Source organism: Pongo abelii, chromosome 14 (assembly GCF_028885655.2).
Source record: "Pongo abelii isolate AG06213 chromosome 14, NHGRI_mPonAbe1-v2.0_pri, whole genome shotgun sequence".
Taxonomy (NCBI): Eukaryota; Metazoa; Chordata; class Mammalia; order Primates; family Hominidae; genus Pongo; species Pongo abelii.
The window spans coordinates 52,877,101-52,902,223 of NC_071999.2; the positions used below are offsets into that span (position 1 = coordinate 52,877,101).

At 39.7% G+C, this 25,123-nt stretch overlaps 1 protein-coding gene across 3 annotated transcripts in view; it reads right to left on the reverse strand.

The window, feature by feature from the left end:
• SUCLA2 (succinate-CoA ligase ADP-forming subunit beta) overlaps positions 1-25,123 on the reverse strand; it is a 154,865-nt gene that overhangs the window by 32,347 nt on the left and 97,395 nt on the right. The window contains exon 13 of one of the 3 annotated variants that reach the window (XR_010136636.1): positions 18,503-22,615. The gene's annotated coding sequence lies outside the window, so the exon portion shown is untranslated. Of the gene's footprint in view, positions 1-17,647; positions 22,616-25,123 lie in introns of those variants that run through there. The other 2 variants (XR_010136637.1, XM_063714634.1) reach the window with 2 other exon arrangements.

Consider the following 25,123-nt stretch of genomic DNA (forward strand, 5'->3'; position numbering starts at 1 on the left):
CAAGGACAGAAAACCAAATACTGCATGTTCTTACTCATAAGTGGGAGTTGAACAATGAGAACACATGGACACAGGGAGGGGAATATCACACACCGGGACCTGTTGGGGGTCTGGGGGCTGGGGGAGGGATAGCATTAGGAGAAATACCTAATGTAAATGGTGAGTTGATGGGTACAGCAAACCAACATGGCACATGTATACCTATGTAACAAACCTGCACATTGTGCACATGTACCCTAGAACTTAAAGTACAATAAAATAAATAAATAAATAAATAAAATAAAAATAAAAATACACTACACAGCCTCCATAGTTTAAACAGTGTAGTATTGTCATATGACTGGACAAATAGATCAAAGAAATAGAAAGTTCAGAAACAGACTCAACTATTTATAAAGATCAAGCATATAATAAAGGTGATATATCAAAACACTGGAACAAACGTAGTCATGTGCAGTAAACGGTGTTGGTACAACTAGACAGCCATCTAGAAAAAATATAAAATTAGATTCATTCCTTAAAGCGGAGAAAAGAAAAAATCTCAAATGGATCAGAGGTCCAAATGCAGAAAAGGAAAATATACAAGTACATGAAGAAAACATGAGTGCATTCTCCTTTAACTCTGGAGTAGAAAAAGCCTTTCTAATCATGACTCAAAATTCAGAGGCAATAAAAGAAAAGACTGATAAATTTGACAGCATTTAAAAAGATTAAAACTTTTGGCCGGGCATGATGGCTCACTCCTGTAATCCCAGCACTTTGGGAGGCCAAGGCAAGAGGATCACTTGAGCCCAGAAGTTGAAGACCAGCCTGGACAACATAGTGAGACCCCATCTCTACAAAAACAAACAAAATTAGCCAGATGTGGTGGTGCACACACGTAGTCCCAGCTACTCAAGAGGCTGAGGTGGGAGGATAGCTTGATTCTGGGAAGTAGAGGCTGCAGTGAGCCAAGATCATACCACTGCACTCCAGCCTGAGCAACAGAATGAGACACTGTCTCAAACTTTTGCATGATTAAAAATACCATAAGCAAAGTTGAAAGACAAAAAACTGGGAATAAATATTTGCATCATATATAATAGCTAATGGGCTAATATCCCCAATTCACTTTTTAAACTTTAAAATTCAGAGGAAATGATCAAAAATCATATGTTAAGTAGGCAGTAGACATCAACAAATAATTCACAAAAAGGATACAGTATACGAATGGATTTAAAGCAAATGAAAAGATGCTTAATTTCATCCATAATAAATGCAAATTAAAACTTTACTGAGTTAGCATTTATCACTTATCAGAAAAAATAACAAATCAGACCAAAAAATTCAAAAAGTTTCAATACACTTCGTTGGCAACACTGTGGGCAAATGGGCACACTCATACATTGTTGGAAGGAAATGCAAAATGGAATAGCCCCTATGGAGGACAATTTGGCAATATCTAAAAAAAGTACACGTACATTTACTCTTCAAATCAGTAAACCCACATCTAGGAATTCACCCTAAAAAAGATACAACTTCAATAACATCAAAATACATGACCACACAATAAAGCGTTAATTATAACTGCAAAATATTGGAAACCACCTGTTTGTCCAAGCAAAGGGGATTGGCTGCATAAAATATGGAAAATGCACACACAAGAGTACCGCGCAGCTAAAAAGAATGAGGAAAATCTCTGTGAACTAATAATAGATTTCCAGGAGATACTGCCCAGTAAAAAAAAGAAAAAAAGACACCTTTTAGGTAAATCTATTAAAAATAAGGAAAAAAATCATATTTTCATATCACTCCAAAAAAAACCAGAATAACAATCTGGTAAACAATGTAATTCATTACCTACAAAGGATGAGGAGGGAAGGAAAAATGGGAAAGTGATGCTTCTCTGAATATATCTTTTTGTATAGTTTTGACTTTTGAAAGTATATTTATATCTTACCTGTTCAAAACGATAAAGTTGAATCAATAAGATTAGAAACTGGGGGGGGAAAACTCAAATTGAAAGCAATTTCAAACAAATGAACCTAACTGTATTTCAAATAAATAACATAACCACACCAAAGGGAAAAACAATAAAAAGAAAGAACTAATGCAAGTAACTTATGAATACAGTAAAGCAAAGTATTTGACCATATATCCTCAGCCTGGGGAGGGTAGAACATGGGACAAGGGAAAGAAGCAAAAACAAATCCTAAATGCTTCTCAATAGGGTTCGTTTTATGGTGATATGGCAAAACGGTTCTGAAACTACTGTGGATGTATTATTGAACTGAGCAAAAGAGTGAATATGTTGATACTGTAGATATATAGGATTTCATCATGGAATAAATATCAAATGGGAGACAGCAAGAAAAATCCCTGTTGATATAGATTGAAATTAGAGTATTGGTGTGAGTTCATGATTTCTAAAATACATATACACACACACAGGGTATATATATATCTGCATGTGCATACACATACATACAAGTGTGTGAATATTATACATGCATTAATTTACTAGTTCTGTCTGCTAAAGGGCCAAAAAGCAGTGACATCCCAGTGGAAATGAGTACACTTACAGCCCAGATCTTGGTCTCTAGTACTACTTTCCACTAAAGGAACCAGGGATCCTGGGAGAAACTTCTGATTCCATGGATAGGACAAAGTAAGCCTAAGAAGAAAGTGCTTTAAAAAAAAAAGATGAGGCATATCATGAAGACACAGAAGCCAGCTTGAAGGGGTTTCCATTGGTCAAATCTGGTGTAAATTGAGCACCAAAATAGTTTAAAATAGTAATGAGGTAGGGAAAAATGGTGGATAGGAGGCAGGACTAATTTGCAGCTTCCACTTAGATGAAAACAGCAGCATGTGGAGACTCACATTGTGAATTTTTAATGGAAGAAATACTGCAGAAATATACCAGGAAAACCAAGAGAATCCACAGACCCTTTGAAGGAAGTGGCTTGCTTCTGCAGGCTCCATGAGACAGCCAAAAAACTGTGAGTCCTCAAAGTGTGAAGGGAGAATGTCCACCCCTGAACACACATCCTCACTGGAGAACCTGAAAGTCCAGATCATGGGAGAAGGATTAGACCTAACCTGGAGCTGAGACAAATTTAGAGAGTTGAGCAATATATAGGGGTAAAGGAAGCAGCAGGAAGAGCCCTGTGGGCACTTTCAATCCCCAGGGAAGCCATTTCCGACTTTGTCTTGCAGGGATCCTTGGGGACAGCTGCTAGTGGAATTGGGAAAAGGTCATAGGGAGAAAGAAACTTCCAGCTGAACTCTGTTAACAATTTCAACTGAATGCAAAGTTTCCCGGACAGAATCTGGGAGAGAGGGCAAACTGGGAGAACAGGTACCAGCACAGAAGCCATGGCAGCCAAGGAGCGGTGAAACCCAAAAGCCCTGCTTGCTTTCTCAGCAGGGAGGTTTGCAACCTGAGGCAAGTTCTCAGCCCTGCTTATGTGCTGCCTGGAAATAAACTCAGTACTGTTGAGGGGGCACAGTGGGAGTGAGACTGGCCTTTCCAGCTGTGTGAGACCTGGGTGAGGCCTATCACTGCTGGCTTTCCCCCATTTCCCTGGGGACCTGTAAGAAGCAGCAGAGGCAGCCATAATCCCCCTGGGACCATAACTCCATCAGCCTGAGAACCACACCCCCATCTCCCTCACTGGCGCAGCAAGTTCCACCCAAAGACAGTCTGAACTCAGACATACCTAACCCTGCCCCCACCTGATGGTCTTTCTCTATCCACCCTGGTAGCCAAAGACAAAGGACATAATCTCTTGGGAGCTCTATGGTCCCACCCACCACCTAAGAAACAGGAAAACTTATCCAGGCAAGCTTAGGGCAAGCTCGTATCCTCCCTATACTACCATAGCTGGCGCTCTCTTGAAAGCGCCACCTTCTAGCTGGAGACCAACCAACACAAAACCAGCACACTAAACAAAACTGCAACCAAGGACCCTCACAGAGTCCACTTCACTCCCCCACTACCTCCACCACAGCAGGTGCGGGTATCCATGGTTGAGAGACCTGAAGATAGTTCACATCATAGGCCTCTTTGCAGACACCCTCCAGTACCAGCCCAGAGCCCAGTAGCTCTGCTGGGTGACTAGACCCAGAAGAGACATAACAATCACTGCAGTTAGGATCTCAGAAGGCCACATCCCTAGCAGAATGGGGAGAGCACCACATCAAGTGAGCATCCTGTTGAATAAAAGAATTTGATCAGCAGCCCTTGAGCCCCAGATCTTCCCTGTGACATAATGTACCCCAATGAGAAGGAACCAGAAAAACAATTCCGGTAATATGACAAAACAAGGTTCTTTACCACCCCCAAAAGATCACACTAGGTCACCAGCAATGAATCCAAACCAAGACAAAATCTCTGGATTGCCAGAAAAAGAATTCAAAAAGTCAATTGTTAAGCTAACCAAGGAAGCACCAGAGAAAGAAGAAATCCAACTTAAATCCAAAAAGTGATATAGGATATGAATGAAAAATCTCCAGTGAAAGAGATACCATAAATAAAAAACAATCACAACTTCTGAAAATGAAGGACACACTTAGAGAAATGCAAAACTCACTGGAAAGTCTCAGCAATAGAATCAAAAGAGTTAACCCAATCTGACAAAGACAAAGAAAAAAGAATTTTAAAAAATGAACAAAGCCTTCAAAAAGTTTGGGATTATGTTAAACAACCAAATCTAAGAATAACTGGTGTTCCTGAGGAAGAAGAGAAATCTAAAAGTTTGGAGAACACATTTGAAGGAATAATCAAGGAAAATTTCCCTTGTCTTGCTAGTGATCTAGACATGCAGATATTAATACCAGAAGCTCAAAGAACACCCAGGAAATTCACCACAAAAAGATCATTGCCTGGGCACGTAGTCATCATATTATCTAAAGTCAAGACAAAGGAAAGAATCTTAAGAGCTGTGAGGCAAAAGCATCAGGTAGCCTATAAAGGAAAACCTATTAGATTAACAGCAGATTTCTCAGCAGAAACCCTATAAGCTACAAGGGATCAGGATCCTATCTTTAGCCTCCTTAAACAAAACAATTTCCAGCCAAGAGTTTTGTATCCAGCAAAACCAAGCTTCATAAATGAAGGAAAAATCATTCTTTTTAGACAAACAAGTGCTGAGAGAATTCACCACCACTAAGCCTGCACTACAAGAAATGCTAAAAGGACTCTAAATCTTTAAAGAAATCCTCAAAATACAGCAAAATAGAACCTCCTTAAACCATAAGTCTCACAGGACCTCCAAAATCATAACATGATTAAAAAAAAAAACAAAAAACACAAGGTATTCAGGCAACAATTAGCACAACAAATAGCATACTACCTCACATCTCAGTACTAACACTGAATGTAAATGGCCTAAATGCTCCACTTAAAAGACACAGAATGGCAGAATGGCTAAGAACTCACTGACCAAGTATCTGCTGTCTTCAAGAGACTCATTTCTTTTTTCTTTTTTTTTTTTGAGACGGAGTTTCACTCTTGTTGCCCAGGCTAGAGTGCAATGGCACAGTCTCAGCTCACCACAACCTCTGCCTCCCGGGTTCAAGCAATTCTCTTGACTCAGGCTCCCAAGTAGCTGGGATTACAGGCATGCACCACCACGCCCAATTAATTTTGCATTTTTAGTGGAAACGGGGTTTCTCCCTGTTGGTCAGGCTGGTCTCGAACTCCTGACCTCAGGTGATCCACCCACCTCAGCCTCCCAAAGTGCTGGGATTACAGGCGTGAGCCACCATGCCCAGCCAAGAGACTCATTTCTAACACAGAACAACTCGCATAGGCCAGGTGCAGTGGGTCATGCCTGTAATCCCAGCACTTTGGGAGGCCAAGGCGGGCAGATCACCTGAGGCCAGGAGTTCAAGACCAGCCTGGCCAACATGGTGAAACCCTGTCTCTACTAAAAGTACAAAAAAATTAGCTAGGCATGGTGGCACACACCTGTAGTCCCAGCTACCTGGGAGACTGAGGCAGGAGAATGGCTTGAACTCGGGAGGTGCATTGAGCAGAGATTATGCCACTGCACTCCAGCCTGGGTGACAGAGTCAGACTCCATCTCAAAAAAAAGGGGGGTGTGGAAAAAGATATTCCATGCAAATGGACATTAAAAGTATGCAGGAGTAACTATTCTTGTATCATACAAAACAGACTTTAAAGCAACAACAGTTAAAAAAAGATGAAGAGGTACATTATATAATGATAAAAGGACTAGTCCAACAGGAAAATAGCACAATCCTAAATATATATGCACCTAACACTGAAGCTCCCAAATTTATAAAAACAGTTACTACGAGACCTAAGAAATGAGATAGACAGCAACACAATAATAGTGGGGGACTTCAATACTTCACTAACAGCACTAGACAGGTCATCAAGACAGAAAGTCAACAAAGAAACAATGAACTTAACTATACCCTAGAACAAATGGACTCAACAGATATTTACATTACATTCTACTCAACAACAGCAGAATATACATTCTATTCCTCAGCACACGGAACATTCTCCAAGATAGACCATATGACAGGCCACTTTTCAAGTCTTAATAAATTTAAGAAAATCAAAATTATATCAAGTACTCTCTCAGACCACAGTGGAATAAAATTAAAAATCATCTCCAAAAGGAACCCTCAAAACCATGCAAATACATGGAAATTAAACAACCTGCTCCTGAATGATCATTGGGTTAACAATGAAATCAAGAAGGAAATTTAAAAATTCTTTGAACTGGACAATAATAGTCACACAACCTATCAAAACCTCTGGGATACAGAAAAGCAGTGCTAAGAGGAAAGTTCATAGCATTAAATACCTACATAAAACAATCTGAAAGAGCACAAATAGACAATCAAAGGTCACACCTCAAGGAACTAGAGAAACGAGAACAAAGCAAACTCAAACCCAGCAGAAGAAAAGAAATAACAAAGATCAAAGCATAACTAAATTAAATTGACACAAACAAACAAAAAACAATGCCAAAGATAAATGAAACAAAAAGCTGGTTCTTTGAAAAGAAACTAGAAAACCTAAAGGAGATGGATAAATTCCTGGAAATATACAACCCTCCTTGATTAAACCATGAAGAAATAGAAACTCTGAACAGACCAAGAACAAGCAGCAAGATTGAAATGGTAATTTTAAAATTGCCAACAACAAAACAAGTCCAGGACCAGACAGATTCATAGCTGAACTCTATCAGACATTCAAAGACAAATCAGTACCAATCCTATTGACACTATACCAAAAGATACAGAAAGAGGGAATCCTCCCAAAATCATTCTACGAAGCCAGTGTCACCCTAATACCAAAATGAGGAAAGGATATAACAGAAAAAGAAAACTACAAACCAATATCCCTGATGGACAAGGATGCAAAAATCCTCAACAAAATACTAACTAACTGAATCCAACAGCGTATCAAAAAGATAATCCACCACAATCAAGTGGGTTTCATACTAGGGATGCAGGGATGGTTTAACATATGCAAGTCAATAAATGTGATACACTACATAAACAGAATTTAAAACAAAAATCACATGATCAACTCAACAGACACAGAAAATCATTTAACAAAATCCACCATCCCTTTAATGTTTAAACCCTCAGCAAAATGGGTATAGACGGGACATACCTAAATGTAATAAAAGGCATTTATGACAAACCCACAGCCAACATAATACCGAATGGGGAAAAGTTGAAAGTATTGCCCTCGAGAACTGGAATAAGACAAGGATACCCACTTTCACCACTTCTATTCAACATAATACTGGAAGTCCTAGTCACAGCAACCAGACAAGAGAAAGAAATAAAGGGCATTCGAATTAGAAAAGAGGAAGTCAAACTGTCACTATTTGCCAATATGATTGTATACCTAGAAAACCCTAAAGACTCATCCAAAAAGCTTCTAGAACTGGGCTGGGCACAGTGGCTTATGCCTGTAATCCTAGCACTTTGGAAGGCTAAGGCGGGCAGATCACCAGAGATCAGGAGTTCGAGACCAGCCTTGCCAACACAGCAAAACCCTGTCTCTACTAAAAATTCAAAAATTAGCCAGGTGTGGTGGCACATGCCTGCAATCCAGGCTAATCAGAAGGCTGAGGGAGGAGAATCACTGGAACCCAGGAGATGAGGTTGCAGTGAGCCAGGATCGTACCACTGCACTCTAGCCTGGGTGACAGAGCAAGACTCCATCTCAAAAAAAAAAAGAAAAAACAAAAAACAAAAAAACTCCTAGAACTGATAAATGAATTCAGTATACAAAATTAATATACAAATCAGTAGCACTGCTATACACCAACAGCAACCAAGCTGACAATCAAATCAAGAACTCAACCCCTTTTATTATAGCTGCAAAGAAAAATAAAATACTTAGAAATATACCTAACCAAGGAGGTGAAAAACCTCTACGAGGAAAACTACAAAACACTGCTGAAAGAAACTATAAATGACAAAAACAAATGGAAACACATCTCATGCTCATGGATGAGTAGAATCAACTCTGTGAAAATGACCATACTGCCAAAAGCAATCTATAAATTCAATACAATTCCCATCAAAATACCACCATTATTCTTCACAAAACTAGAAAAAACAATCCTAAAGTTCATATGGAACCAAAAAAAAAAAAAAAAAAACCCTGCGTAGCCAAAGCAAAACTAAGCAAAAAGAACAAATCTGGAGGCAGGCATCACATTACCCAACTTCAAACTAGACTATAAGGCTATAGTCACCAAAAGAGCATGGTACTGGTATAAAAATAGGCACATAGACCAATAAAACAGAATAGAGAACCCAGAAATAAAGCCAAATACTTACAGACAACTCATCTTTGACAAAGCAAACAAAAACATAAAGTATTCAACAAATGGTGCTGGGATAATTGGCCAGCCACATATAGAAGAATAAAACTGGATCCCCATCTCTCACCTTATACAAAAATCAACTCAAGATAGATCAAAGGCTTAAATGTAAGACCTGAAACCATAAAAATTCTAGAAGATAACATTGGAAAAATCCTTCTAGACACTGGCTTAGGCAAAGACTTCATGACCAAGAACCCAAAAGCAAATGCAACAAAAACAAGGATAAATAGGTGGGACTTAATTAAACTAAAAAGCTTCTGCACAACAATAGAAATAATCAACAGACTAAACAGACAACCCACAGAGTGGGAGAAAATATTCACAAAGTATGCATCCAACAAAGGACTAGACTGGCCAACATGGCGAAACCTGGTCTCTACTAAAAATACAAAAAAAAAAATTAGCTGGGCATAGTGGCGCATGCCTGTAATCCCAGCTACTGGGGACGCTGAAGCAGGAGAATCACCTGAACTCAGGAGGTGGAGGTTGCAGTGAGCCAAGATCACACCACTGCACTCCAGCCTGGGTGACAGAGTGAGACTCAAAAAAACAAAGAATCATATCCAGAATTTACAAGGAACTCAAATCAGCAAGAAAAAAAGACAGTTCCATCAAAAACTGGGCTAAGAACATGAGCAGACAATTCTCAACAGAGGCTATACAAATGGCCAACAAACATATGAAAAAATGCTAACATCACTAATTATCAGGGAAATTCAAATAAAAACCACAATGTGATACCACCTTACTCCTGCAAGAAAGGCCTTAATTAAAAAATCCAAAAATAATAGATGGTGGGGTGGATCTGGTGAAAGGGGAACACTTTTACATTATTGGTGGGAATGTAAACTAGTACAACCACTGTGGAAAACAGTTTGGAGATTCTTAAAGAACTAAAAGTAGATCTACCATTTGATGCAGCAGTCCCACTCCCGGGTGCCCACCCAGAGGAAAACAAGTCATTATATGAAAAAGATACTTGCACACGCATGTTTTACACTCACAATTTGCACTTGCAAAAACACGGAACCAGCCCAAATGCCCATCAATCAATGAGTAGATAAAGAAAATGTGGTACAAATATACCATGGAACACTACTCAGCCATAAAGGAATGAAATAATGGCATTCGCAGCAACCTGGATGGAATTGGAGACCATTATTCTAAGTGAAGTAACTCAGGAATGGGAACCCAAACATCGTATGTTCTGACTCAAATGTGGGAGCTAAGCTATGAGGACACAAAGACCTAAGAATGATATAATGGACTTTGGGGACTCGGCGGAAAGGTTGGGAGGGGAGTGAGGGATAGATACAGTGGACTTTGGGGACTCGGCGGAATGGTTGCAAGGGGAGTGAGGGATAAAGGACTACATACTGGGTACAGTGTACACTGCTTGGGTTATGGATGCACCAAAATCTCAGAAATCACCACTAAAGAACTTATCCATGTAACCAAACACCACCCGTTCCCCCCAACCAAAAAAAAACAATTTTTAAATTTAAAAAAAAAATTTAAGACAGATGGGAAAAAACAAAAAAAGTAAAAAATAAAATAGTAGTGAATTGTAAACCATTGAAAAACAGGAATTCATGAGTCCAAGCAAGAGATGGCTCCTGCTTGTAGTATTAGATTGGTGCAAAACTAATTGCGGTTGGCCGGGTGTGGTGGTTCACGCCTGTAATCCCAGCACTTTGGGAGGCCAAGGCAGGCAGATCATGAGGTCAGGAGATCGAGACCATTCTGGCTAACATGGTGAAACCCCGTCTCTACTAAAAATACAAAAAATTAGCCGGGCGTGGTGGCGGGCACCTGTAGTCTCAGCTACTCAGGAGGCTGAGGCAGGAGAATGGCGTGAACCTGGGAGGCGGAGCGGAGCTGGCAGTGAGCCCAGATCGTGCCACTGCACTCCAGCCTGGGCGACAGAGCGAGACTCCGTCTCAAAAAAAAAAAAAAAGAAGTTATTGTGGTTTTTGTCATTACTTTCAATGGCAATTACTTTTGTACCAACCTAATAGAATGCTGAGGGGTGACTAGTCAATGCAGAACAAATTGGAAAAAATCATCATTTGGGAGCTATCATTGTGATGTCTGGATAAAGCAAGAAACATCAATGGATGCTAAAACCAAGGGGGAATTTTTAATGAAGAGCACAATATTTAGCTGGTCTTAAAAGTGTCTCCCTGCAGAATGCATATTAATTACAAGGAAAAAAGAAGAGTGGTAATTGTAATGTGTAATTGTAAGTGTAAATGTATTACAGTGGAGAAATGGAGGAAAACTTTGACAAAGTAATTGAAATGATCACGAGTGAGGGCCAGACGGACACCATGCACTTGTCGATACACTGAGAGCACAAAATCAATGACACAGTGTTCTTTCAAGCCAAGAATGCAGAATCTGCATCTAATCATAAGAAAAAACTAGATTAATATAAAATTAAAAACATTAAATTTTGTTAAAGGCTGTGGAAATGTTTCAGGTTAAAAAAAGGCTAAGACATGATAACTACATGCAATACCTAATCCTAGACTGAATCCTGCACTGGAGGGGGAAATGCCACAAAAGACATTATGAGGTCAACTGACAAAATTGGAATATAGATGGTAAAGAATTCTATCAATGTGCATATATCACACCGACAACAGTACTAATGTTATATAAATGAATATTCTATTATTTGAGCAGTTTATACATAGTTTGTTCCATTCACATTATTTAGAATTTCAGTATCATCCACAATGTGAGTACAGTAACTGAAACACAAAGGAGAAAGCAAGGCAGTGGGGTCAGGGTAAGGTTCAACGCATGGCCTGACAAAGCCCAAGAGTTCTCTCCTTTAGTATGCATCTCCTACAGGCAAATAATATCAGTTGCTCATTGTTTGAAGGAGAGTAGCCTATGCAGGATTCATTTATTGTTCAGGTGTCTTTTCCAAAGTATGATAAAACAGGAGTAAGTTCAATAATGAATATCTGCAATCCAAACCAATTTAGCTATAATCAAGGATATCTTTCTTATCTACTATCACAAACATCCCTGTTGCCTCCATCTGTCTTAGAAGAGTTTTTCAAAAGTAAAGACACAATTAATTATACCTTATTAATTTCCTCAAAAGCAAATAAAAAAATGTGTGTACCACTCAGCATACAAAAGTTACACATTAAACGTGCATATATATACATATATATCTCTTTCTTAATTGGCCCAGTCATGAAATTTACATTATTTACATTTGGCCATCCTTACTTTTAACATGTACAGAATTCTTCATGTAAATGTAGATGACCATACATTTTTTTTAAAAAATTACTTCCATACAGTACATGCTTCCTTCGTGAAATCCTAACCTCAGTTCTCAATATTGTAAACTTGGATAAACCCACAGTTTGTTGGACAGCTAACACACAAGCATCACAAATTTTACTAAAAATTTGGGCCAACTCATTGTACACTTGCCCCCTGAAATGAAAAATACACTAGAATTGAAGCAGTATATTGCCATAACTGACCTTAAGGGTAAGGAGATTCTCCTATATTTACAGACTAAGACTGGAGACATGACTGGTAATCTCCAATACAAGTGCTTTTAAAGATAATCTAATTTTAAGCTTTGAGGTAGCATAGGACGAACCCTATAAAATTCATTTTTCTTTTCTCAAAATAATGGAAGAGACTTTTAAAACCTAATATCTCATCAATATTACCGCATTATAGAGCTAATGCAATCCTGATAGCTTGATCAAAAAGACTAAATACAATAAAAAAATCAAGGTATTATATGAAGGAGAGAAGACATTGAAGATAATTTAAGGCCTTGAAGTGAATTAATCAGTTTAAGTTAAAGCTGAAGAATAAATCATAAATTATCCACCTGAAATGCAAGCAGTACGCTTTTTCAGCTTCTGTTCTGTGGATAAAACAATAGAAGAGAATATTCTTATCCTTAAGAAATACTCAAAGCATTTAGGGAGAAAGAGCCATGATATATGTAGCTTACTCTCAATTGGTTCAAAAAACATCATGAGAAAGAAAGAGATAGAGAGAGCAACAGATTAAGCAAATGGAATGAAATGTTAAGAATAGGCAAATTTGGGTAAAGGATACATGACTATTCCTTGTACTATTTTTATTTTAGCAACTTCTAGTAAGTTTGGAATTATTTCCAAATAAATTTTTAAGTCTTTTAATACTAATATTCCAGGCCAGATTAAACAAAAGATTCAACCAATGAAATACTAACCAATAATTCCTTTGTGCTGTCAAATTGAAGACGTACAGTTTGTTGGGCCACTTGTGGTTTTCATAGGTCATTTCCCATGTATTTGGCAGCTAGTGGATTTATTTGCCACCATTAGATGTAGAAAATCTAAAGTACCTTTGAAAGGCAAGGTTGAAGCTCAGAAGAAATGATTAAGACTCCAAGTCCCACAAGTGGTTACAAAACAAATTTAAATTCACCTTACAGGTGTGAAGTGTAGAAGTAAGTGTCCTTTCTCTATCATGCTGTCATTCAAGAATAACTACTCATAAAGATCCTTTGAGCCCTGGGCCCTACTGGCTGCCTGGAAGCTCAGAAATGAATGGAGGAACACCATTACCTTCATATTTCATCACCTAGTCCTCCTCCCTGCTTCTATCCTAATGTTCCATTTCTAGGCTAGTGTCCCTTGGCACGTGATACCTGCTCACAAGCCACAGTATCCCACCTCTCCACGTGTGCTCAGTCCCTCCAGCCTACCTGTCCCCACCTGGTAGATTCCTACTCCTGCTTCAAGATCTGGCTTCAAAAGCCTTCCCTCTCTCCACACCATCTCTTCTCCCTCAGCACCCTGAACACACCGTTGTGAAAGCTACAGTCTAGTAAAAGGGCAGCGTGTTTTTCCTGTATTTCCCTCGAAGCTCCTTAAAGGGTAGAAATCATGCCTCAGTCATCTTTGCACTCCTCATTTCCAACTAAATGTCTACTTTGTTTAACCAAATGGAACTGCAAGTCTTTTGCTGTAGCCACCAAAAGTTCTTTTGTTCAAAGAAGAATGTAAATAAAACTGAAATATGAAATAGAGTGAGTTACAGAGGTAAGCAGTAGCTCTACCTCTCAGAGAAAGAAACGATCCCTCCTGCAAACGCCCTTTTGCTGGATCTTAGGTGTGTCACCATAGAAAATAAGGAAAGAACTTTTAACCCATAAAGAACTATTTGGTTTAAGATGAGGAAAATAAATCTCTGATGCTGTCTTTCAGGGTGATAGAGATTTCCATATGAGAAAAAGCAGCTAATTCCTGGGCACTTAATGATAGCACTATCTTGTCTAAAAACGGCAAAAGCAGTATCCTGGAAAATGCTGACCTAAGGTGACAGCTTATAGTAAAATGAAAGCAAATTTTAAGCACAAATCTTACTCTGCATAAGTTATTTACTACCCAGATATGTATTCTTTGCTGATTAAAGGTACAGCATCAGTGAACTACTGGAGTTATTTTTAGCCAGAGACAGAAGAGATTTTTTAATCCTTGAAAATTAAGGGGCAAGATGTTCCTTACACTATGCTGCTTCTAGGAGTTCATGTCTCATTCCTTCTCATAAGGTCTGGTATTCTTTCTACTCCCATGCAACACTAACAGCTTTTCTGGAATATGATTATAACAGCACTATCTTAGTCTGTTTGTGTCACTATAAAGGAATACCTGAGACTGGGTGATTTATAAAGAAAAGAGGTTTATTTGGCTCATGGTTTTGCAGTCTATACAAGAAGCATGGAGCCAGCATCTGCTTTTGGTGAGGGCCTCAAGCTGCTTCCACTCATGCTGGAAGGTGAATAGGGGGCTGCATATGCAGAAAGCACGTGGCAAGAATGAAGCCAAAAGAGAGAAGGGAGGTGCCAGACATTTTTTAACAACAAACTCTCAGGCTCTCACAGGAACTAATAGAGTGAGAACTCATTCATTACCTCAAGGATAGTACCAAGTCATTCGTGAGAGATTCCTCCAAGACCCAAATACTTCCCACTAGGCCCCACCTCCAATCCTGAAGATCAAATTTCAACTTGAGGTTTAGAGGGTCAGATATCCAAGCTATAGCAGCATCATCCCATTATACATTTGGTGTCTATGTCCTTAACCAAAGCTCCCTCCAGCTTTGCTGTAGTTTACTAAGTTGTATATTATACTTTATGTGGGATTTTCTCACTGCCCCCTAACATGGAGCATAGAATCTACTGCTGGAGCAACTTCCTCCAAATACTTTTCAATTTGGTGGCTTTAACGGGTATGCTTATTGCACCTCCTCTGCAGACTCAGAGGTACTTGGAGTCTGGCCACTGCTCGTGCCAATGACAAAGAATGCGTCAGCTCTGAAGTCAGAGCTCAGACCATGAGAGTAAAACCTATGTATTAGCAGAAGAGAAAAGCAAAAAGAAAAACAAAGAATAGAAAAGAAAGGCAGGGAAATGAAGGGAAGCAGGGAAGAGGAATAAGTGAAACGAATCCCAGGAGTGGTAAGGCACAGTGGGCGCCACCAGGAACTGCCCTCTGATCTAGTTCTCCTAACATGCAGAAAAGGATCCTTTGTAGATTGAGTTCACTATTCTTCCAGCGACAACTATCAGATGACAGGAATTCTAAAGCCTAACATCACTTCCACTTTAAGACCAGCAAGGTATGGAGGAGGTGGGTAGTAATAGAGTATGAAGAACATGAGGCTGGGCACTGTGGCTCACACCTGTAATCCCAGCACTTTGGGATGCTGAGACAGGAGGATGGCTTGAACTCAGGAGTTCTAGACCAGCCTGGGCAATATAGCAAGATCCTGTCTCTACAAAAAAATACAAAAAAAAAAAAAAAAAGAAATTAAAAACATAAAATTTGAAGGCAGAAGGCCTGGTTCAGGTCATAGGCTATGACACACAGGGTAAGCCACTTCTTAATCTTTTCATCTCAGCGTCCTTATCTGTTAAATGGTGATAATAACACCTGGCACACAGGATTGTTGTGAGCATCAAATGACTGCACATGAAAGGGTAAGTTTCTATTTCAACCATGATGGAGAGATGGTTAACATGCCTGCACTTCACAGATTCTGAGAACTAAAGGACAAATATACCCAACAAGCAAAATTTGAGGTGCAATTGCTTTATTAGATGATATCCAAGTACTTGTGTATCTACACGTATTTCTCTATATCAGCTAACAAAATGGGGAGCCTTAAAAGAAACACAAGTATTTTTTTCAAATATTTGAAGGGTTCCCAGAAAGAAGGATTAGCTATTTCCAAACTGGTTCAAATATAGAAACTTAGTCAGACTAGCAGGTAAAAGCTACAGGGAAAAGGATTTGGGATCAGTATAAAAAGAGCTTTCCAATATTTCAAACTGTTTAAAAATGAGACAACTCCCCATAAGGAAATGAGTTCCCTGATAGTGAAGATGTTTAAGTTGAAAGGAATGACCAACTGTCAGGATATGTTCAACGTTGGGTAAGGTGCAAGTTGCACGAGGGCAGGGGGGGTGTGTTTGTTTTGTTCACTGCTATCACCCTGTGCCTAGAACAGTGCCTAGCATGTGGAAGACACCCAGATACGATAAATAAATGAGCAAACTGAGCATAGTGGTGCATGCCTGTAGTCCCAGCTACTTAAGAGGCTGAGACAGGGGCATTGCTTGAGCCCAGAGGTTTGAGTCTGGCCTGGGCAACATAGGGAGACCCTGAGAAAGAAGAAAGCAAAGCTAAGCAAAAAAAAAAAAAGAAAAGGAAGGAAAGAGAAAAAGAGACAGAGAGAAAAAGAGAAAAGAGAGAAAGGAAGGAAGGAAAAAAGAGAAGGAAGGAAGGAAGAGAGGGAGGGAGGGAGGGGAAGGGAAGAAATGAGCATATCCTGTGATCACTTTGAATCTAAGACTATAATTTTATGACAGATGTTCAACAATTCTTAGTCTGCTGAGTCTGTGTCCACTCAGCAGCTCAGCTGGGCATCTCAAAGGCCAAATCATTTAAATATTTTCTCTTGTCAAATTCACAAACACAAGAGTTGATTCTACATCTGCAGACAAACAGGTACCAGAAAGCCCTACCTCACTGTTACACACTAAGAGTGTGGAATGAACAGCAGGTGAAACAGCCAAACCTACACAAATCAACCAACAAAATCAAATGGGAGTTGAGGAGAGGGGTAGGTGTTACTCAGGTATAGTGGCAAGTGGATCTGAGGACAAGAATGTTCTCCTATGCATCTCTGTATCCCCAATACTGAGCACAGTGCCTGGCACAAAATAGATGCTCAAAAACCATTTGCTGAATTCAATTGAACTGAAATTTATGTCTGACAATTATTAACTATCTGCCTTTTCATTTCGTATGAGGTTCACAATTCATTGTTATATATTTATTCATACATTGACTTGGACTTAATTGCTTATATCTCCCCCACTACATTACAAACACCATAAGGGACCACTTCTCCTATTGATCATTGTATACCATGTAGCCCTGGTACATTGTGTGGAACATAGGAGGTGTGCACTTAATATTTGTTGAATGAAGTGAATAAATACTGGAAGTGGATCTCTAAAATAACTGTGTACTTGAAAGAATTCCAGAATCATAGAATCTTTCTAATCCTTTTAGTTATTATTTGTTTATTATCAAGTTTTCCCATTTAGACTGAACCATTTAAGAAATGAAGCAATTTAATCTAGATAAAGTAATGGTAATGCAATAGTAATATCAGAATATTTCTTCTAAATTGATGGTCAAAAATGCTCATGAGAGTCCCCAGAAAAACTCAGCTTCAAGTTTGTTTTTTTTTTTTCTTTTTTTTGAGACGGAGACTCGCTCTTTTACCCAGGCTGGAGTGCAGTGGCGCGATCTGGGCTCACTGCAAGCTCCGCCTCCCGGGTTCACGCCATTCTCCTGCCTCAGCCTCCCGAGTAGCTGGGACTACAGGCGCCTGCCACCATGCCCGGCTAATTTTTTGTATTTTTAATAGAGACGGGGTTTCACCGTGTTGGCCAGGATGGTCTCGATCTCCTGACCTCGTGATCCACCCACTTCAGCCTCCCAAAGTGCTGGGATTACAGGCGTGAGCCACCGCACCCGGCCTCAGCTTCAAGTTTTTTAGGGAAACATTTTACTGGCCAACACTCCCATTTTCAAACAGACTTCACAGTCAATCCAGAGGCTGCAGATAACTAACTTAATCCTCTTCTTTGGGCTATATAACTGGGTTTGTCTTTTTTTTTTGGCACTTCTACTGAAGGGCATACTAAAGCAGAGGAAAGAAATCCAGTCAAACCACAAGCATGAATTTTGGCAACTTTTATAACAGACAAGCCTAGTGAACAGTTAGTATTTGGTGACTCCAATGTTGTCTTTCTGGACCTTTTCCCACCCAGTCATGGAGATATCCCTCCACCCAAAGCTGCTCCATTCATACCTAAGGCTCAAATGTCTGTGAAGACAGTGTTTGTTACCAGTCTGCAATAAGATAACTTACATCAGAATATAAATGAAAGCACTGAAGCTTCCTGCATTGGAAAAGTCTTGCTACCTTGCTACCAAGATAAAAATATATTTCAGATGAACTAAATAGTGTGCTTCATGACATAATTGACTTAAATCCTGGCAAAAGATCCTTACCTGGTTGCAAGTCAGGAACAAATAGCTTCAGAGACTGGCGCTTTGAGCAGCATTGTGCTAAGCCATAAAAATATATCTCCTCCTGGGTATCTGCATTTTAAAGGACAATAAGAAGCTTCAAACCGAAGGAATCGTTCCCTAAGCACAGGTTCTCACAAACATAGGGATATTATGTCTCGAACAGGTGGACATGATATTTGAGGTTTAGAAGGGAACCACTGAAATGAGGCATCCTGCCATAACCAGATCTAGTACATAACACATGCATAAAACGGTATCAATTCCTTTTCTCCTACATCCTGACCCAATCCAATTTTTTTTCAAAGGAACACATGCATTAGAATCACCTAAGAAATTTATTAAACATGACTGTTGCCAGGCCAGCTGAATTAGAATAGCTGGGTATGGGCCTAGGAATCTGTATGCTTAACAGGCATCCAAAAGATTTACGTACACTGAAATCTGAGAACCACTGGATTATATCAGCTGAGGCTACAGAAAAGATCTTTGCAACTGCAAAGGAAACAAAAATAAAAGTCCAAAGTGAGCACCAAATAGGAACTTTTGTCCCTGCCACAGATATTTCAGAAAGCACGTGAATACAGCATAGCCAATCAACTGATGCAAGCACCCCCTACACCATAAATAGGCTTTGCCCAATAGCATTTGCCAGTTACTGTTTAAGCAAACCATTGTTTAACTGCCATTAACCTCATAGGATTATTGACACTGGGTATCCATTTCTCAAAGAGATATCAGATATTTGATAGGTTAAATTGAGAAACACTGGATTATTTGGCTTGGTTTGGTTTTGTTAATGGAACTTCCTCACCTCAGAAACAGCCTGTAAGCCTTTTTCTAACTAAGGAAACAATGGGCTTTATTCACATGGTATTTCACTCACAAGTCCCCTAAATTACTGGCTTGCCAAACCCTGCTCAAGCAAGCAGGCTGAGTGACAATAACAAAAGCTAAATTATTTGGCATTTCAGTGACAATGTGTAACAGTGTATAAATTTTTTAAATCCCCTTACTGTTCTGCCTTTTCAGCAATGACACATCTACAAAATGGGCACTAGGCCAAGTACCCTACCACAAAACAAAATCGTTGCCTGTTGTGGTATTAATGCTCAGTGAAGCAACTGGTCTCAGTACACAGTCAAGTACACCAAAACAGGCATCAAAGAGTAGAACCTAACTGTTAACCCAAAGTATCTGAGACGGGTCTCAGTCAATTTAGTAAGTTTTTTTTTGTTGTTTTTTTTTTTGCCAAGATTAAGGAGGCACCCGTGACAGACTCAGGGGGCCCTGACGACATGTGCCCAAGGTGGCTGGGGTACAGCTTGCTTTTATACATTTTAGGGAGACATGAGACATTAATCAACATGTGTAAGATGCACATTGGTTCGGTCAGGTAAGGCAGGACAACTCAACGTGGGGGCTTCCAGGTTAGAAGTAGATAAAAGACATAAGGGTGCATTTTTTTGAGTCCTGATCAGCCTTCCACTCAATACACAACTTAGTCTGACTCAGTGAATCTGCATTTTTACATAAACAATACGGCAAAGGAAGCAATCAGATATGCATTTGTCTCAGGTGAGTCTCAGAGGGATGACTTTGAGTTCTGTCTGTCCTTTGTCCACAGGGAATTTCCTTGTGGACGAGGATCCTTGTGGCAAATTGTGAGGGAGGTATGTAGCTATGTTATTTAGGAATAAAATGGGAGGCAGGTTTGCCTGACATAGCTCCCAGTTTGATTTTTCCCTTGGCTTAGTGATTTACTTTCCTTTTACATAACCACAGAGGAGAATGCCATGGAGAGGGGCAATAACAAGCACTGAACATCAGGAATGCTGGCAGGGGAGTTAGATATGGCTCCAAGTCTGTTCGGTCGTCTCCACAAGGCTTCCACAAAGGCCAGTGGTTTCACACTGACTTATGATACCAAACACAAGAGAACCAACAGCCTGGGCAAATTAAGTCTACGTTTTTTTACGAGTTAGCCCATAATGAAAATTCTCTCACAGACTGAAAAAATGGTCCATATCAATCGAATCACAATATTTAAGAAAGCCATGACCAACTTGCTTAAGACTGCTCCTTCAGCTGCCCCTCTTCAGCATCCCTCCCAGAGGAAGAAAAAGCATTAGACAAAAAGATTCAGATCAACACTGCCCCCCTTCAAGAGAGTCATGACACACCAGACATAAAGCAGTGAATCACCTGTCATTTGTTTCCAGTTCTTCCTCATCAGCCGACAGTCATACATCTGGCATCAAATAGTATAGCTTTTATTTTTTTCCTAGTAGGATTAGAGTTATTCAATTGAAAGTTGAAAGTTAGGAAAATGGAAAGTTCAATTTTTCTACAAATAAGCAAGGATAACTTTGACAGCTGAATGACTGAAGAAGAAAACAATGCTTTATCTGCAGCACTCTCTGTCATGGTTTCAACAGATCTCTTTCCTACCTCCTACTTTAAGTAAAAGTTAAATGAAGAGTCTCCCTGCATGTGCCAGTTTCATATACACGCAAGAACATACAGGAAGTTAGTATATGATAAAGATGACATTTTAAAATTGGTGGGAAATAGATCAAATAGGGAAAAGTAAATCCCCTAAGGGATAAGTAAATGGTGTTTGGGAAACAGCTTAGCCATTTGAGAGGGGAAATTTGCATTCATAACTCAAGTTCAGACTTTATAACAAAACAATTAAGCCTTTCAAAACATATCATGAAAACTAGAAACCACAAAGACTAACACATTTCATTATATTTAAAATGGCATATGACATATATATAAAATATATAATAGGCAAAAATGGTTAATCTCAAATATACAAAAAGTTATTAATACTAGGAAGAATGAACAGTCAATAGAAAAACAGTCAAAGAACATGAAAAGGGCTGGGCGCGGTGGCTCACGCCTGTAATCCCAGCACTTTGGGAGGCCGAGGCGGGCAGATCACGAGGTCAGGAGATTGAGACCATCCTGGCTAACACGGTGAAACCCTGTCTCTACTAAAAATACAAAAAATTAGCCGGGCGTGGTGGTGGGTGCCTGTAGTCCCAGCTACTCAGGAGGCTGAGGCAGGAGAATGGCGTGAACCCGGGAGGTGGAGCTTGCAGTGAGCTGAGATCACGCCACTGCACTCCAGCCTGGGCGACAGAGCAAGACTCCGTCTCAAAAAAAAAAAAAAGAACATGAAAAGGAAGTCACACGCTGACACACACAAACACACACACACATACACTTCCACAAATGCCCAGTCAACAGATGATAGCTCAATCAACATTAAACAGGACATGGTTTTTGCCCATTGGAATTAGCAATACAATGTTATCAAGTATGGAAATATTATTGTGCATTATGAATGGAAGAGTAACCAAAAGACACTTTCTGGAAAGCGGTTCATGCTTTTACACAGCTATTCCACTTACAGGTTTTTACCCTAAGGAGAAATTACCCATGTGCTGAAAGACATATGCACCAGAGTGTTCACCTGTTATTTATAATGTTAAAGACATATAAACCAAATGTCAATAAATGCAAAGCTAGGTTAAATAAACCACGATATACACATTCTCTTGTATGTGCAGCTATTAAAAATTACGTAGTCCTATATTTGATGCCATGGAAAGATCCTTATTTGACTGAAGAAATGCAAATTATAGAACATTATGTATATGATCCTATTTATATAAAAGTGTATTCATATCTATCCACATATGCTCATATTTAGAGATGACCAGAAGATTGTTTACAAAACTGTTAACATTAGTTAATTCTGGGTTCTGGCACTGCAGGTGATTTTTACTTGTCTGCACTTTCTTGCATCATTCCAGTTTTGAAGGGGTTTATTTTTTCAATGAGTATGTGTCATTTTTACTAAAACAATTATCTTTTTTCTAAAACGATGCTAGTTTCATCAAACAAGGATATCAAAAACAAATAAAAAGATGCTTCTCTGCTTTAAGAACAAATCATAGGAATAATCATAAAGTAGTTGAGGTTTTCTCCAGTTTCCTTCTTATTACATGCTCAGCTGGTCACTCTGGAATTGTCACTCTCAATTGATGAACTGCAGGGTCTCAACTGGTGGTCAATCAACTCCTATTGAAGACATTAATAGATGTTAGTGTTTAGTTGGTGATATGGTTTGACTGTGTTCCCACCCAAATCTCATCTTGAATTATAGTTCCCACAATTCCCATGTGTTGTGGGATGAATCTGGTGGGAGGTAATTGAATCACAGAGGTGGGTCTTTCCTGTTCTCATGACAGTGAATAAGTCTTGTGAGAGCTGATGGTTTTTTGGTTTTTGGTTTTTTGGTTTTTTTTTTTTTGAGATGCAGTCTCGCTCTGTCACCAGGATGGAGTGCAATGGCACAATCTCCATTCAGTGCAACTTCTGCCTCCTGGGTTCAAGCAATTCTCCTACCTCAGCCTCCCGAGTAGCTGGGATTACAGGCACACACCACCATGCCTGGCTAATTTTTGTATTTTTATTTCAGTAGAGACAGGGTTTCACCATGTTGGCCAGGCTGGTCTTGAGCTCCTGACAATCAGGTGATCTGCCCGCATCGGCCTCCCAAAGTGCTAGGATTACAGCTCGTGAGCCACTGGTTTTATAAGGGGGAGTTTCCCTGCACAAGCTCTCGCTTTGCTTGCTGCCATCCATGTAAGACATGACTTGCTCCTTCTTGCCTTCCACCACGATTGTGAGGTCTCCCCAGCCATGTGGAACCGTGAGTCCATTAAAACTCTTTCCTCTATAAATTACCCAGTCTCAGGTATGTCTTTATTAGCAGTGTGAAAATGGACTAATACAATTGTCAACAAATGAACCAGGAAGCTTAGGCCACTCCTGGCCCTTTCAATACTTCTCCCAACTTGCTAAACTTAGTGATTTCTGTGTTACTGTATTACTGCTGACTAGACTCTAGGGCACCCAACAGTCATGACTTCTTTAGTTAATGGCAATTGTTTTGCAGATTTACATAGCTATAAGTACCATAATGTTAACCACAACTACTCAATGCTGAGTCTCCTATCCCTAGACATTTGTTTATAGCCTACTTCCAATTTGTGTTTATATCTTCACAAATTGGATGTGATGGAGCTTTTTTCAGTCCTACTCAAAATGTTATCTGTGGACTGATGCCAGTCCACAAACAGATCACAAATCTGCAAGCGATAAACAGATATTTTAAAATATTTAGAAACTTTTACAGCAGTTTGAAAGAGCAATTTTATCCTGTAGAATCAAAAATAAATGAATAAAAGAATTGAGGCTTTTCTGTGCTTTTTGAAAATTTTTTTCTAGTAACTGTTTTTTATAAAAGAATCAGTCCATTAGAGAATTTTAATTTCCAATTTTAAAAAAATGGCCCTTATTTTTAAAAACTCATCTTTCCTCTCAGTTTAAGAGCTGGCTTATTATAACTTATGCACAGAAGCATAAATATGGTAGTGTATTAAATTTCCTGGCTCTGCCATCAAAAATTAGCAGCAATTTCACAGCCTAAAACAACACAAACGTATTATCTCACAGTTCTGTAGGTCAGGCATCTGGATAGGCTTGGCTGGTTTCTCTGCTTAATTTCACAAAACCAAAATGACGGAGTCAGTGAGCTGTGCTCTCATCAGGAGGCTGTGAGAAGAACCTACCTCAGAATGCATTCAGATGGCTAGCAAAATCCAGCTCCTTGCACTTGTAGGACTGAGACCCCCACATCCTTGCTCGCTGTCAGCTAACAGCCACACTCAGCTAAAAGTCTCGCTCCAGTCCTTGCACACAAACCCTACATCTCAGAGGCAGCAACAGGGCATTGAATTGTTGCCTCCAGCTGTGGATTATTCTTTGCTTTTAAGGGTTCATGTGATTAGATTGGGCCTGCAGGGAAATCCAGGATAATCTCCCCTATTTTACGCCACCACACCTGGTTTTTGTATTTTTAGTAGAGATGGGGTTTCACCATGTTGGCCAGGCTGGTCTTAAACTCCTGACCTCAGGTGATCCACCTGCCTCAGCCTCCCAAAGTGCTGGGATTACAGGTGTGCTCCACTGCGCCTAGCCTACTTTTTTCCTCATTTTATACTGCAAACCTCTAAATCTTTTTTACCACTATACGTTAAATTATAGAAATCTAAAAGCCACAGGACTTTCCTCACCCTTTACATTTTGACAGGACAAAAGAGCATGACTAACTACAGACCTCTACCCTTGACCCACCATCCAACATTTACATCCATCATTTTGCAACTTCTTTCATTTTTTTATTTTTTTGAGACAGAGTCTCGCTCTGTCGCCCAGGCTGGAATACAGTGGCACGATCTTGGCTCACTGCAACCTCCACCTCCCGGGTTCACGCCATCTCCTGCCTCAGCCTCACAAGTAGCTGGGACTACAGGTGCCCACCACCACGCTTGGCTAATTTTTTGTATTTTTAGAAACCTAACACGGGTTTCACCGTGTTAGGCCAGGATGGTCTCGATCTCCTGACTTCGTGATCTGCCCACCTCGGCCTCCCAAAATGCTGGGATTACAGGCGTGAGCCACTGCGCCCGGCCTTGCAACTCCTTTAAATAGAATTCTTTGCCAGATGGAAACAACTCACCA